The following is a 14,920-nucleotide window of genomic DNA, read 5'->3' on the forward strand; positions in this document are numbered from 1 at the left end:
CGGACAGGGGAAAACAATGGACTGCTCATTTAGCTGTTCTGTGTGTTTTGCAGTTAAAGGGACACCATAATGCAACCGTTACTCTGACTAACCACAAAGCATTACGTCTAAAAAGACAGCATATGTCAAGCTAACGCTAACGGAAGGTTTTGAGCTGCAGCAGGCAGGCTGACCATGGCTAAGGGGCAGCTGTGAAATGAGACCTGAGATGGGCAAAGATTACATTAATATGAAGACCACTGACACAGCACATGTAGAGGTGTTGTATAAAACAAAGCCATTGGAAGATTTCATACTGCATGTTGTACTGCAAGCAAAATGTTTTTCTATACAGACTGATGTCATACGTGTACTCCAAGGAAAGCTAGAAGGTTGTACAGTTAACTCCCAGGGTGTAATTCTAAACCATACAACCTACTACCTCAACCCGGATGCACACATTTTCTACTAGGGTTCCTCTTCTCTATTTATTAAACAAGGTGTATCATCCTCAAGCCAAAACTACTCTTTGTCCTTCTTGTGTAACACAAAGCATCATCACCTTTGCCATATTTCAGAGTTTTAAGTTCATGTAAGCAATGTTTTATAACTAACTGAGATGTTGAGCATTGCTGGGATGTCAGAGCAAGATCATTTTTTAATATGTACTGCCATGGGATATATATGTATGTATAAATATCACACTTATTCATATCACCTATACAAGTAACCAAATTTAAGTTATTAGAACAAAAAGGAAAAAAAAAGGTTAAAAGACGATGTTCACACCACAATGACAAAGACCCACAGAGGCGAGCTTGTGTTGTCAGATTTGCCACAAGATCGGATCTACGGGTTTGTGCCAAATGGCTATGGCCAAAGTATCAAAATAACTGAATAAATGACTGAAAATGTAGCATAAAATCTGAGCACTGTAGTCTCTAATAATGTGACAACTATAAAAATGAATGTGTGTGACATGTCTCAGACGATATCATTTAGAGAGAGATGCCAATCAAACAACAGGACTCGACCTCAGAAATTCTCGCCTTGTGCACTGAACATCAGTTGACAACGTAGGCGGACTTCAGCACTCACAGAGAGCAAGACAGTGAGCCGAAAGTCTGGAGCCAAAGGGTTTTGAGTTCAGCTGTCATTTAGAGGAATCGCAGCACGAGCCTTTGTTGAGATTCACCCCCCAAAAATGAAAGTTCATCAGACAGATGGTGAGAGGATCACGATAACTTACCCTTCATGGAAGTGTCTTGCTCAGGGGGTTATGCTGCCTGGAGTCAATTTTTAGTTCATCTCTCTAAAAACAGGAAAAAGAAAGTTGTTTTTAAATTCCACACAATGCTAAGCAACTGCTGTAATTTAAGGCCGGTTAGTGAATAGTAACACTGAATGAACCACTACAGTGCTTCATGAAATACAAGCAACACTATCAGTAAACTGCATACGAAACCAGAGAGTAGGAGAAAAGAAAAAAAAAAGTTTAAACACAAATTACTGTATATTCTTAAGCTGTTGTGCCTCGGTTTGGGAGCGTCACATGCCTCCGCAGTTACCAAATATGAAATTAAGTCCATAATAATAACAATCATAACTCTGTTGTGGACTGCTATCCCAAACTAACCCGCAGAATTGCCATAGCAGTCCTCTTCCTGGCCAGCAGTAATGTGGCTGTGGTGAGAGGTTAGCTCAACTTAGCCAAGACCGCAGATAGCAGAGTGCAGAGCCTGAGAGGGATGCCAGTGTAATCAAGCATGCCACGGTCAGCTACCATTAACTGTGCCAGTGCCAGAGAGCCACAAACAACGGAATATTCCTACGGCCGCAGTGCGACAAAGGAAAGTCTGAAGTGAGAAGAGAGTGAAAATGCCACTTACCTAGATTTCTACTATCCTGTCTGATTTATCATCTCTATTTTTCTCTATCCACACTTTCTACCTGGGTGTGAGCAGCGGGCGATGCAACCGCTGTTTTGTTTTTTTGGTAATGAGAGGAATGATGAAAAGACCGAGGGGTACTTCGAAACTGAGCTCACTGACAATACGGGTTCAGCTCAGCGATGTGCTGTCCGCCATTTTCTCCGAAACAAATAAGAACAAGAGAAGAAAAAACTGGATAAAAACGATTAGCTGGCATCACTATTCAAAGTTTCCCCCTTTTCTCCCTCTATGTGTCTGTCTCTCTCTCCCTCTCTCGCCTGGAACCATTACAAAACCTTGGCTGGAAAGATCACATGATTTCCTACCAGAAAGCCACAGCATTCCCAGTAAGTATTCTGCTGACATTGTGAAGACATCTTTTGTCTAAATCAAAACGTTAGCCCAGCCTGCCTCCTCCAAAAATCTGGCACCTTCTCGGGGGGGGGGGGGGGGGAGGCAGTGTAAAGGGTGGTGTTAGGAGTCATGGCAACCTCTACCTGGCAGGCTGCCCAGCACCCCGAGGTGGGGAGAAGTAGGGGCTAATATGGTGTTGAGCAGGAATGCTTAGTGCCTTCCAAAGTCAACTCTATGGGCGTGCTGGTTGCTTAAGATTTCAGCTCAGACGCCAGAATTTTTTTGACAGGCTAAATACAAAAGACTGGACGCACAACAAACTAATGACAAGCTCGTACTGTTCCTCCTGATTCACATACTGTATATTTGAAGATTTCATCTAAACCATGTGAGCTTGATCAGCAAAGACAAACAGATCAGATTCACTATATATGAATAAAGTCAATTCATTAACGTGGCTTCGTTGGAGGCTGAGAGATATAAGGACCTTGTGATCGCATATGCAATCATTCGCTTGTTTTTTTCCCAGGCACTACATTTAAATTCCTGCTGAATTCCTGTCTTCTTCGGTGAGTGAATAAATATGGCAGAGAGATTATTTTGCAGCAGACAAGCCCTGATTCACAAACCAGAATTTGAGTACGAGTCTCACGTACCAACAGCAGACGAATGTGCTTTCCCATGCTGCATGCTTTCACAGTTTTGCCAGAACAGTAGCCAAATACAATCAGGCGGTTTGTTACAATAACACAAGCATATGTCATGGCCCTGTGACTCACTAAAGAGCAAGGTATCCGCCAGAGACAAGATTAAAGTTCTGCCCCGAGAGCCTCTTATACACCTGCTCTCTCACTCAACACCAAACTGCTGAGTGTCGGCCATACTCAACTCATGCCTCATGCTTAAATAAGACAATGCTCAGCTTGTGATTTGCTATGTATGCTTTGTGTAGACACGGTATGTGTATCGAAATGTTTATGGTCACACATATTCAAATCACATTGTTCTGTTTCCACAGTTAACAGTAGTATAATGACTGTGTAATAACATTGTAAATAGTGTATATCAAAAAGTTCCATCACACACAACCAAATTAGAACTGTTGAATGCACAACAAGCACCCAGAGTCAACTCAGAGAGGAAGGAAGCACTGAAGACAGCACGCAGAGATGATATTTACAAAAACACACTGCAAGTCAGTACATGCAGTGGCAAAACTGAAGTTATTCCTTGTGTATATCTGAACAGTTATATTAGTTATTTTGGGGTTATTGTTTGATTTTAGTACGTAAGCTAGTCAACAAAGTAACATAAGACTTTGTAGCTGCTGTGAGAAATGTTAATTCAAAACACGCTGTTGTGGATGTCTGGCACTGGTTGATTAAAAAAACCAGAGAGCATGAATTATTATGGTTAGACAAGACAATAAAATAAAAGCAATCAAGTGCATAAACCATAGGATATTCAACCGAAAACCATCTGTCTTAGTGGTGTCGACCACAGACTGGTGTGGTAGCCAGGACAAGCGGAGTGAGATCTCTTTTTCAGTGGTGAGAGGACGGCTGCAAACAGCATTAACTGCATCTTGGTGGTCAAAATGTTATTTCATGCCATGCGCAACACTATTAGCACAGAGGCATGAAAGGTTTGCAGATGCATGCACGTTATGTTGATTTTCTCATGAGCAGTCAGCACCTCAAACAAACTCGTGTGCATCTCTGAACAAACTCCTCTGTTTTAGTTGCTACTCATTGCAAACCAGTGGCTATAGGAAATAGTGACATCCTGGGGACACACTGACACTCTGCACCTCTCCAACAACAAAATGATTTCTTCACTTTGAGAAAATGCAATGTACTCTCTACTGATGAGCCATTTCCTTCACATCTTTGCCACATTGGCACATCTGTTTATTAAACATGAGACGAGTGCTATGATTGGCTGAGAAGATGATGATTAACCACCACACTCTATCCATGTCACACAATCCTTTCATGCATACTGTAGCACACTATAGAAAAGTAAATACAGTCCACCTAGTAACATCATCATTGTCAAGACACATGACTTGTCCCCCTGATTGTATAGTTAAAGTAGAGCCCTTAGATGTGTCAACAAAATGGCCACGCAGCCCTCCGAGCTGCTCATCTGCTCCAGCCTTCATTAAACAGACTCAGCTAAAACAGTTCCAAAAACATTCTCCCACTGAGAGGTCATTTCACATCCTGAAAGGACGGAGGCCAGGGTCAAAGTTCAAATGAGAATGGGGGCGGTAAAGGACTTCCCTTGGGGATATACCATAGCAGACCAGACAGGGGTGGAAAAATCAGACAGATTACTCAACCTTGTAATGCATAAGATGTGAAAAATCTATAGTTAGTGGGGAAAGGAGAGATAGAGGTGAAAATAAAAACGCATTGTATGTGCACAGAGGAGGAACTATATCATACAAGCCTGCGGTGGTTTTTAAAAGGGTACGGTTAATATACCCAAACGACAACATGCATCTGCCTAGCAGGAGAAACATTATGTCATTAATGGACAAAACCAACAAATTTGAGATGTGTTTCTTTGCTGTTGACAATAAAGCTGAGCTATACTGTGTGTCAAAGAACACAAATGCACAGTATTTTTACGTAGTCACCCTTTTTTAAATGAAAATAAATAAATAAATAAATAAATATATATATATATATATATATATATATATATATAAATGCTGCATCATTCAGGAGTTGTTCACTTGACATTTCTGAAAGTCTAACACATTACACGTTTTTATTATCTTTACCGAAACCCTGCATACTGGCAGCCAAAACTCTGAAGGAGGATAATTTGTGCTATTTTATTCTCCACAGGCACACCAGAGACAGAGTGTTATTTTTGGCTCAAATCTCTTATCTCCATTAATTTAATGTTGCCTCAAGCCGTGACAGAAAAACAGTCAACAGGTTAATCCAGACAGAAGTTTATACAGTTCAGCTTAATGAGAGACAAACCCATCCAGCCATTTCAGAGTGTTTGAGTATGTGACTTGCCAAGGATAGAATAACACAATAATAACCTCGAATGCTGACATTTGACATTCTGCAAAGAATATTCTGGATAACTCTGTTTCCTGAGTTATTTTGCATTTTGGAAAAAAGAAACTGCAGACTATGATTGGCAATGACAGAGAGAGCTGAGGCTGCACACAGAACTGACTCCGTTTCCCCTGTAGAGAGGCCTAACCTTCCTCTGCCCTCGCCTGGTCCTCCTTCTCTGTATTCAGTCACTTGCAAACTGGATTCTCAAAGAAAGAATAGAGCTTCAATAGAAGAATGAGCATGATTTGTACGCATGAACAGGTAGGTGCAAAAACTAGAACCAGGAGAGTCAGGACATGAAAAGATGTTGCATGAGATAAATTTTGTTGCAGCATTAACATTAATTTTGAAAATCTACTTCAGAGCCCTGTGATGCATAGCGATCAAAGGCATCTGTGTGTAAACAGTGTAATAAAATACTGAAAGGAAAGCTAAAATGAAAGTTCAGCCATGACAGCAGCTCCATGTTCTTTCTGTTAAGCATTTTAAAATCCCAGCGAAGCTACGTTCTTAGAGAGTTGTTGAGGCTCACAAAAATTGACTTAACTGTTTAGGATGACAGCAGTAATGTTTTGCAAGTGCTAGCCCAGCGAGTGATGTTGCTTTGAAAGCTAACAGAGCTTTGCCGTGCAGCCAGCCAGGGCTATGACTTTGCCTGACCCACCTGTCTGTTGATCCTGCTGCCTAGCACCAGACTAAACACCGAGATTTTTACCAAGGCTTATTGGCTGCAGCTGACTAACCGACAGCCAATCAGTGCACAGGGAGGGATGGATGGAGGGCAAGAATCAGACTGTGAGAGTAGAAGGGGGAGGAAGAGGTTGTGCAGAGACAACCAAACCTCATACAAACCCCAAACAAGAAAGCAGACAGAAGACAGAATCTGCACCAGCCGGACACAACAAATTCTTCTGTTGATGCTTTTTTTACAGTCATTTTCTATCACTGAGCATAAAGTGCATCTTTTGGGGTGAATGTATAAAAGTCCTGCATCGTTTACAGACACTTGGTGATAAAGATATAAGCGTTTTCTGCTGGGGTATCAAACGCTGATCCATAACAATAACAAAGTAAAAGAGCATCTGCTTCTGAATGACACTGAATTGATAACCTGGCTTCAGACAAGGCTGCTATTGGACCGCGCTTTCACCGTCGCCAGGGGGGATCAATACCTAATGAATTCCAAACGGCGGAGTTTCAGAAACATAAATGTATCCTACACATGAGTGCATGAAGTAGCCTGCATGGATCGATTAATATGACATTACACACAGCCAGAGGAATGCATCTTCTTAATTGACCTGAGCATTTTCAAATTAATTCAAACAACAATTAAAATGGATTGGACTGTGTGGCACCTTTGTCCTGGAATCTCGGAGAGCTTTTTATTGTGTGTTCGGCTCACCTCCTGACCTGGCCTTGTGTTTTAATTACTGCTGTCTCCTTTCAGGCAGCTCAGGCAATATGGCAAAAACAATGGGGAAATGAAAGGCTTAGCTTAGCATCTCCATAGTGATAGAATTAGCATTATACAGAGATAAGGTTAGCATTGTCCTCAAATCAAACGTAATTAAAAAGTGCGTAGTTGTAAATGCGTAAATGATAAAGAACTAAAAATGCTATAGAAATCCGTGCTGAATCTCAGTCAACATTCAACATGTTTTTGTGTGATACGGTTCTAACTGTTTATGGGTGGTATTTTCATGGCTGAAAATAAGATATGCCTGGTCAATGTGAAAAATATGGACAGCAAAACTGTCCCTTAGGAATCATCTCCATGGTTAGGTTCTTCGAGGCAGGCAGTTGTTGTTTTTAAGGCGCTTTAAAATGATCATTATGATGTTAACACCCACACTAACAGAGAGAAAAGCTTTGAAAACATTCCTTTGTGATATTTAGATTCATCCTCTGATCATGCTATGCTCATTAGAAGTCATATGAGGAGGTAGGTGCATGGTTGTATGGTTTGGATTTTAACATTTGCTGTTGTTCAGGTGGTCCCCCATTAGAGGAGATGCTTGTGGAGATAACTGACAAAGGCTCCTGACTGACAAAACGCAAAACAGCATTTAATCTGGAGGATGAACCTGAGCAGTGTATTTCTGCTATTAGTTCATTTCAGATGCATGACACAAAAATAAAGCAGGAGAGGACAAACAGCACATTAGCACTAATTCATTTTATTATGGCTGAAAGTGTCCTCTCAAATATTCTTTAAACAGCTTTATTCAAATCAAAAAAGGTCAAAGGGCATCCTCCAGTCTGAATCTGGTACATCTCTAAAGGTTACTTGAGGAATCAGTACACATCCAGCACCGTGTTCTCGTAAGACCCCACATCACTACAGCAAACTGAAAGACAATTTTCTGCTTATTTCTGCCATTTTAGCGACAGGTGTGTAAATTTCAACAAAAGCCTAAACATTGTACGGCACAAATAATTTTCCACAGGGCATTTCCAGAGGAGCGGACCGTAATCAAGTACATTGAGGATGACTTCTCATTTAGGAGGCAGAGATGGTAGTTATCATAATGATACCTTTCCTCTGCGTGTCCTTACCAAATGCTTACCCAAAGATAATCCCTCTGCTCAACCTCTCATTATCAAAGCAATCTCCTGACAATGGGAAGAAGAACACTGGAAATTACATGAATTAGTGTAGGACTATGGAAAAATGATTGCCGATTCAAGAGTTTAATTGGGCTCTTGCAAAACAATCAGAAAAAATTAGGAGGTACCAGTCAATAAGCAAAAACTCATAAGCAAAAGGACATGAATTAATATTTGATGATTTTTAAATGGCTATTTGAGCTCAGATGCTTTTCACTCACAGATGGGTACTAGATAGTGGAAAGTGTCCACAGCTCTTATTGTGGCTAATAAAGCAGGTGACTTGCAGGTAAAATCAGCAGGTGAATCAGCAGTGCCTTCCAATGAAAATGGCCATTAGCTTGGAATTGACGTCCTAAGCACCGTCTGAGCGAGTCCAGAAACATGCTCTGAATTCTTAAGACGTCCACAAAGCACCATAAGATTTCAGCAAGGTCAGACAACAAGTTTCAACATTAAACTTTTCATACAAATGAATTGTTTTGAGTAATGCCAAAACCAGGTAAGACTGTTAGATTTGACAGTCATCCTAAAATAATCATTACTATCCATTCACTTGACAGGCTGCGATCATTCTAAATGAGCTAACATTAGACAGTTGAATAGTTCGTAGAATTATTTATGCATTTCTTCAGCCTAACAACACATGTGCAAAGAAAAGGGCCATTGAGGAAATGACTTTATGCCATCGAAAATACTGCCCTAAATTGTTTTATTACCTTTTTATGTATGTATTTATTAGCAGAAGTTTGAACCAAGGCTTGCCAAAGTGGAGATCAAAGCCTGAGCCGGCAGTGTTCAGGCACATCTAACTATCAAGCTTTATATGACAAAGAGGCTTGGAAGGGTAATCACGATTTATAGTGTCTGGTTATTTAGAATAATATTCACTATTTTTGTTTAGAAAATATTACACACATTGGTTTTGGTTAATGTTTGATAGGTAAAAACTGAGCTTCAAAAACATCTGTGCATGCTTTAAGACAGCTTTCTTGCATGTATCATCAAGTTATATTTTTATGTTTCCATAAAAATATTCCCAAATTAGAAGGAATATTTGCAGAAAATAAGCAAAAGCTCATATGGAGTTCATGAATAACTGACTACATTTTCACAGAAATGGGGAATTAAAGTTGAAATTGACCCCAACTGCTTAAGATTCTCATTAAAAAAAGTAAATAAATCCTTATGCTTTCGGGATCTTTACTTTTTAATAAGAGACACAGACATGAGACATGCTGCAAACATCAGTGGAACCGACAAGTGTGCGACACCATCATCTCCAGCACACACCCACATCCAGAGACTGTGTGATACTTCTGGATATGACCGATAGATCAGGGCTTACAGCATGAAATCACACGCAGCTGGTCAAGACAATTAAGTCAGGCCTCTGTCCAAAGTTCATGTCCACCCATTCGGAATCAAACCATTTGTCGTTAATTATCATTAAGGGGTGGGGAGGGGTGTTTGCGTGTGTGCGAGTGTCCAGGTGTGAGTGAGGTGGTGTCGGCAATTCTGCAGAGATGCGCTCCAGTTGAAAACATGTGGCTCCTCTCACCCCAACGCCGTGTATCCTTACGGAGCACATGTCAGTCAGCTGCGACTGCAGGCAGAGCAAACGGGATGGGACAGAGCAGGGATTATAAGGCAGCCTGGTGTTTCCACTGGGGTCTCCCCTGCTGGGCTACATGGTCCCAGCTCCCTTTGTCTGCTGTTAACCCGTTAAATCCCGTGGAAGAACCCATTCAGAAATGTGTCACACACCCCGGGGGGGCATTTTGTGTGGAATAATGATCTTAAAGGGGTTACACAGCATTGCCACTGATTCCAACCCCCCCACCCCCCAGTCAACCCCCGACACTCACGTTCATTTGTTTCCTGGGGTGTTTGCAGTTTCAATTATTGTCAACTCTTGTCTTCAGTTCTAGGAAACACCTTCAAAATACATTCTTTAAGAGCATGTCTCAGTGTCGTCAATCCACAGAGTTGTTGTTAAATCACCTCATTCTTCAGAGATGTAGTTGAAAAGGATAGCGACGTTTGCATTTTATATGAGGATATTACACCTCTTATTACTCCTTGGATGCACACCGGTATGAAGTATTTCAGCAGTGTAGTGTAGCAGCAGTCTCTCTCCTGTGCTGTTGTGTTGAGCATACTGTGTAGCTGACTACATCCTGACTGAGTGTGTATTTGTGTTATAGACAGAGATAGAGAGCGCACACACGGGAAATGTTGCGGGTTCACTTAGAGAAAGTGTAATTATACTGCAGTAATGCCCTCCATGATTAATGATGTGGGCCTCTGAAACCAAACCATCGGGCCAATGGCAAATTACCACTATAAAAATAAACCATGATGTGAACAGGTCAGCGAGGCCAGAGCACGAAATGTCTCTTAGTGTGTATATATATACAGTGTATGAGCAAATGGGGAACGAGCTCCAGTAACCCAATTAGTGTCCGTCCACTGTCAGAGACCAGCTCCATCTGCATCTGTTACGTAGCTCTGGAGTCATACCAAAAAGTGTGTTTTGTTAGTGTTTGCATGAGGACATTTGTGAGATGAGCTCACACTCACACAACTAGAAGGCAAAAAAAGACAAAGTTGGAACATCACATGCCTTTGAATGAAGTGCTGAACTAGTCAAAGTAACGCCTTTAGAGCTGAGGGAAGAAGAAACAATCATTTCGACTAAATTCTGGTCGACACTGCCCCATCGTCACTGCTCTGGTAGGGAATTCTGCACAAATGAATATCAAATGTACAACTGTATGAACTGATCCTTAAGGCACAAATCGGTTGCAGAAATAAGGCAGCTCGGGCTAAAGAGCCGAAGAGCTGAATAGCACAATAAACCTACAGCTAAACTGCTCCACGCAAAATTCCTGAAGGGTCTCTAGAGCACTGCAGAGTCAAGTTCACATTTCTTGTCAAACACTGACTACACTGCTCTGCACATAACCACATTTGATTAGTTCTCCACAGCCCTCTCCACCCAACACACACACACACACACACACACACACACACACACCCTTCTTGGATGGAGAGCACTTGACTCGTACCCAAATTGAACTCTTATGCACTCTGCTTGTATGAAAGATAATGCCTTTTTGTAGCCAAACTGCAATGGGGTATTTCACTGAGAGCATGGCACTCAAAGTAGCAGCAATCAGGGATTCTTGTGGTTATGAATCAACATTTGGAGACGCCTGGGCTGGTGTTATATACATGACAACTATGCAATTATTTGCCGGCGTGCAAAGATACTTTGTAAATTTATTTTCTATATTTTCCACAAAGTCACAGACAGAATCATTTAAAAGAAAAGACATCACAGAGTGAGTGAGAATAAACTGGACAGTGTCAACGAGCATGAGCATAAGAACATGGTTACAGCAACTTAAAGCCTTCAAAAATTCTAATCTAATTCAAGCAGAATGTGAGATGATACATGAGCAGTCCAGGTGATGGTGTTTGAACATGAGGATCTTTGTTTTTCTTTTTCTTTTGCTGAAATCTGCACTCAGATCACAGAGGGGAATCCTTGAGCAGTGAATACAGAGCTACCTGTCTGGACGCCATGCTACACTGATCATTATTCCAGTTATGACAGTGATTTTTGTTTTTGATCACTCATTTGTATGGTTTAAAATGGGAGTTTCACACTTGTCAGCACACCTTTAAGTGGCATCTTCATAAATTCCAACATTCGCACAATAAATGAAATGAGCAAAACACAACAGTGCATCTAATTCATCTAACTTTATTGCACATTCAAACAGATAATTAATGACCCATTAAATACACTTCCCGTGGTTTCTTATGAGTATGAATTTGAAGTGTGCATGCAGCGTAGCATCAATCACATGAAAGCCTGAGAAAGGGCCCCATTCTTTTTTAATAACAATAAATCAAAGCGTGCACATTGCCGTCTCTCTAAGACAGAGATAATCAAAAGCAGAGAGGGAGATGGCCAAACATCATGTCTAATGTCCCAACAAACTGAGGATCAACTGTTTCCAATTAGGATTACAAAGACACATGCAAAAAATAGAATGAACCCATCCACCCTGTCTCCCTTTGCACACACACACACACACACACACACACACACACACACACACACACACACACACACACACACACAGAAATATATTTTATAAGGCATGTTTGCTGTCCTGTAAAAAAATCTAAATTCAAACAGTCAATCTTTTTCAGTCGGTCTGCATTTGTCCCATTTCTCTCTCTTAAGCAAGATCGGAGAAAATGCTCACACTTGCACAAAGCCTTGTGCACTGTTGTCCATGTTAGTTTTCCTTTCTCACTTCTTTCATTGCTGTTTAATCCAGTCACATCAGCTCCCTAAGCAGGTGAAGTCAGCCAAAGACTTTCCCACGGTCTGAGAGCAAATCCAACGCCCCGAGCCCTTCCTGAGGGCCGGCCATCTGTCCGTTCTGTTTGGAGTGTGTTAGGGGGTAAAGCGTCAGCTGCATGACCAAATTCAACGTTCCAACACACCCCTCCTTCATGAAGAAAAGCCCAAAGCATCCATTCAACTCAACGCACACACACAGCTTGTGCCCAAACACAAACAAATCAACACACAAACAGTCAGATGTGACTCCTTGCATTCGGCAGATTTGCAATCCAAAGCGCTCTCTCAATCTGTTACTGCAACAATTATGCACAGTTTGCTACAACTGATCTGTTCAACCTGCCGATAAATACTGACATTTTCACCAGGTTACAGATTTCTGCTAATTAAAAAGCAAATGTTAAGGAAAGTAAAAGAGGTCATTTCCTTTCTCTCCTTCCTCCTTTAAAGCATCAAAGTTGCTGGTGTGAGAGAATCCTCATTAAGATGATATCTGTGGCTCTCAACAAAGGAGTCCACCACATAAACCTTGACCTTTGCTCTCTCCAAAGATAAATCATCTGTGCCACTGACTTCCATAGAACAAAACAATTTCACCACAAAAGCAGCTCCAAATGTAGACCCAGCAAATTTGAGAGCATGATTGTGGCTCGCCGAGAAAACATCTTACTTTGAATTAGGATTTGCCGCGATCATGTGACGCATTTCTTTCTTTCTCAAGCACATGCTGCCGCCCCCATCCCAAAGCGTTCCCCCTTCTCTTTTCTCCCTCCTCAAACTGACGTGCTATCATTTTATTTTCCCTCTCAAAGAGCGACTCTGCCGCTGGTGGATATGGTCCTCGCCCCGGCCTGACGCATTTTTAAAATGCGTGACATTGCCTCTGTGGGAGCATGAGAACGGAGCTTCCTCAATAGTAGGGTCCCCATACCCGGCCCGTAACCATGGAAGCAGATGCCTGCCCTCCCGGCCCTCCTTACCTCCTGTCGATCGCGGGCTGTGAGCTGCTTCGGCAGTGAAAAGAGGCTATGCCTGCCTTTCTCCTCGCTCTGACCGAACTTGCCCCACTCCTCAAAAGGAGCCATTGAACAGGTCACTGGTCTAGACTTGTTTGCACGGTCCAGGGAGCAGCCTTGATGTAACCCTTGCTCTCCTCTCTCTCTCTTTCTCTCTCTGCCTGCCACACCAGCCGCCCAGCGACTGCAGACTGTGGAGGGGTGGCGGGGGGGACATTGGAGACGTGGATTTGAAAAGGAGCCCGTCCGATTTTGCCATTGTGCCTTTTCATTCATCGATCGAATGAATATCGAACCTTCTGTCCCTGCGTGTGTGAAACGGATAGCTTAGCAAGCATTTTTTTCCCTCTGTCTTCTCAGGTCTGTGTTGTGGGCCCAGAGCTGTGATTAATGTTCTCACTAATTGTAAGAATGTCATTTTTATTTAACACCTTTTTCTCTCTTTAATAATTCCTGCAAAGTTTAATTCTTATGTGGACTAATATTTGATACGACATTAATGCAGAATTGAGGTCTGGTGGGTTTTATCATTCCTTAGTGATGAATTTTTGGATTTTTAGTATATATTTTAGAAATGTTTTTTTTTGATTAAATAAATTTCTATTTGTGAGCAATAAAACTAAAATCATACACTGGTGCAAAAAAAAAAAAAAAATATCAACAACATCATTTTTGAGTTACAATGAATCAAGAAATGAACAGAGGTGTAAAATAATTCTACATACCATTTTTAATGCATTTAATACACTCCAAAAATAAATCTGCTCCTTTGTATCAAATACTTAAATGTTATGGGGAGACAAAAGATGCCAAATAAATGAAATCTTTAACCTGAAGCTTGATTTCTAAATGCTGCTTTTTGGTTGAAATTGTGAAGTGGTTATGGATCTTCAGATTTACCTTTACAACATTTAATCTTTGTTATACAGATAAAATAAAAATGAATGCTTAAAATATTGCATTATCTGGCCTAAACTAATCATTTTAAATTTAGACAATACAACACATAAATAACCACAATTATCATTTTAAGGTAAAATATTGCACACTTAATTTGTGAGGCGGTGACAAACAACAATTACTTAAATACAATCATTATTCAAGGCTGCTAAAATTCTGTTTGTTTCTAGTAACACAAAGTGTGTGGGTTTGTATATTGACCTCTGGCTGTAAATGGTTATGGGTGAGTATACGTGCATTTGACAGGACGATAGAGAGAGACAAGGCAGGCGAGAGCTTCGATGACAGCTTTAGTAAAAGGTGAGACGATCAATGTCAACATATCAATATTTTTTAGTCAGTGACAAAGCCACGGAAACAGCGTCTGTTTGTTCAGTCTGAATTTCTCATTTTGTTATTTAATTGACACATGATTTTACGACTTATCTACTCTCTCTTTAAACATCAAAATTGGTGCAGAAACAAAAGCAGTAAAATTAATTCATGTTTCTTTGAAAAAGAAATGCACATAATATCATTAGAAATATAACTGTTCACAAGGCCAGTTAAATGTATGAATTCACCGTCATGATAACACCTTTTTAATATTTTGGCTGGATA

The 14,920-nt window shown here is 40.9% G+C and overlaps 1 long non-coding RNA gene across 2 annotated transcripts in view; it reads right to left on the minus strand.

Annotated features, from left to right (window-relative positions):
- Nucleotides 1-14,920, minus strand: part of LOC139344262 (uncharacterized) — a 46,546-nt gene that overhangs the window by 13,925 nt on the left and 17,701 nt on the right. The window contains exons 1-2 of one of the 2 annotated variants that reach the window (XR_011603153.1): nucleotides 13,325-13,602; nucleotides 1,229-1,291 (exon numbers count right to left, since the gene is read on the minus strand). This is a non-coding gene — a long non-coding RNA (uncharacterized lncRNA). Of the gene's footprint in view, nucleotides 1-1,228; nucleotides 1,292-13,324; nucleotides 13,603-14,920 lie in introns of those variants that run through there. The other variant, XR_011603152.1, reaches the window with a different exon arrangement.

The sequence above is a fragment of the Chaetodon trifascialis genome, chromosome 16, assembly GCF_039877785.1.
Source record: "Chaetodon trifascialis isolate fChaTrf1 chromosome 16, fChaTrf1.hap1, whole genome shotgun sequence".
NCBI lineage: Eukaryota > Metazoa > Chordata > Actinopteri > Chaetodontiformes > Chaetodontidae > Chaetodon > Chaetodon trifascialis.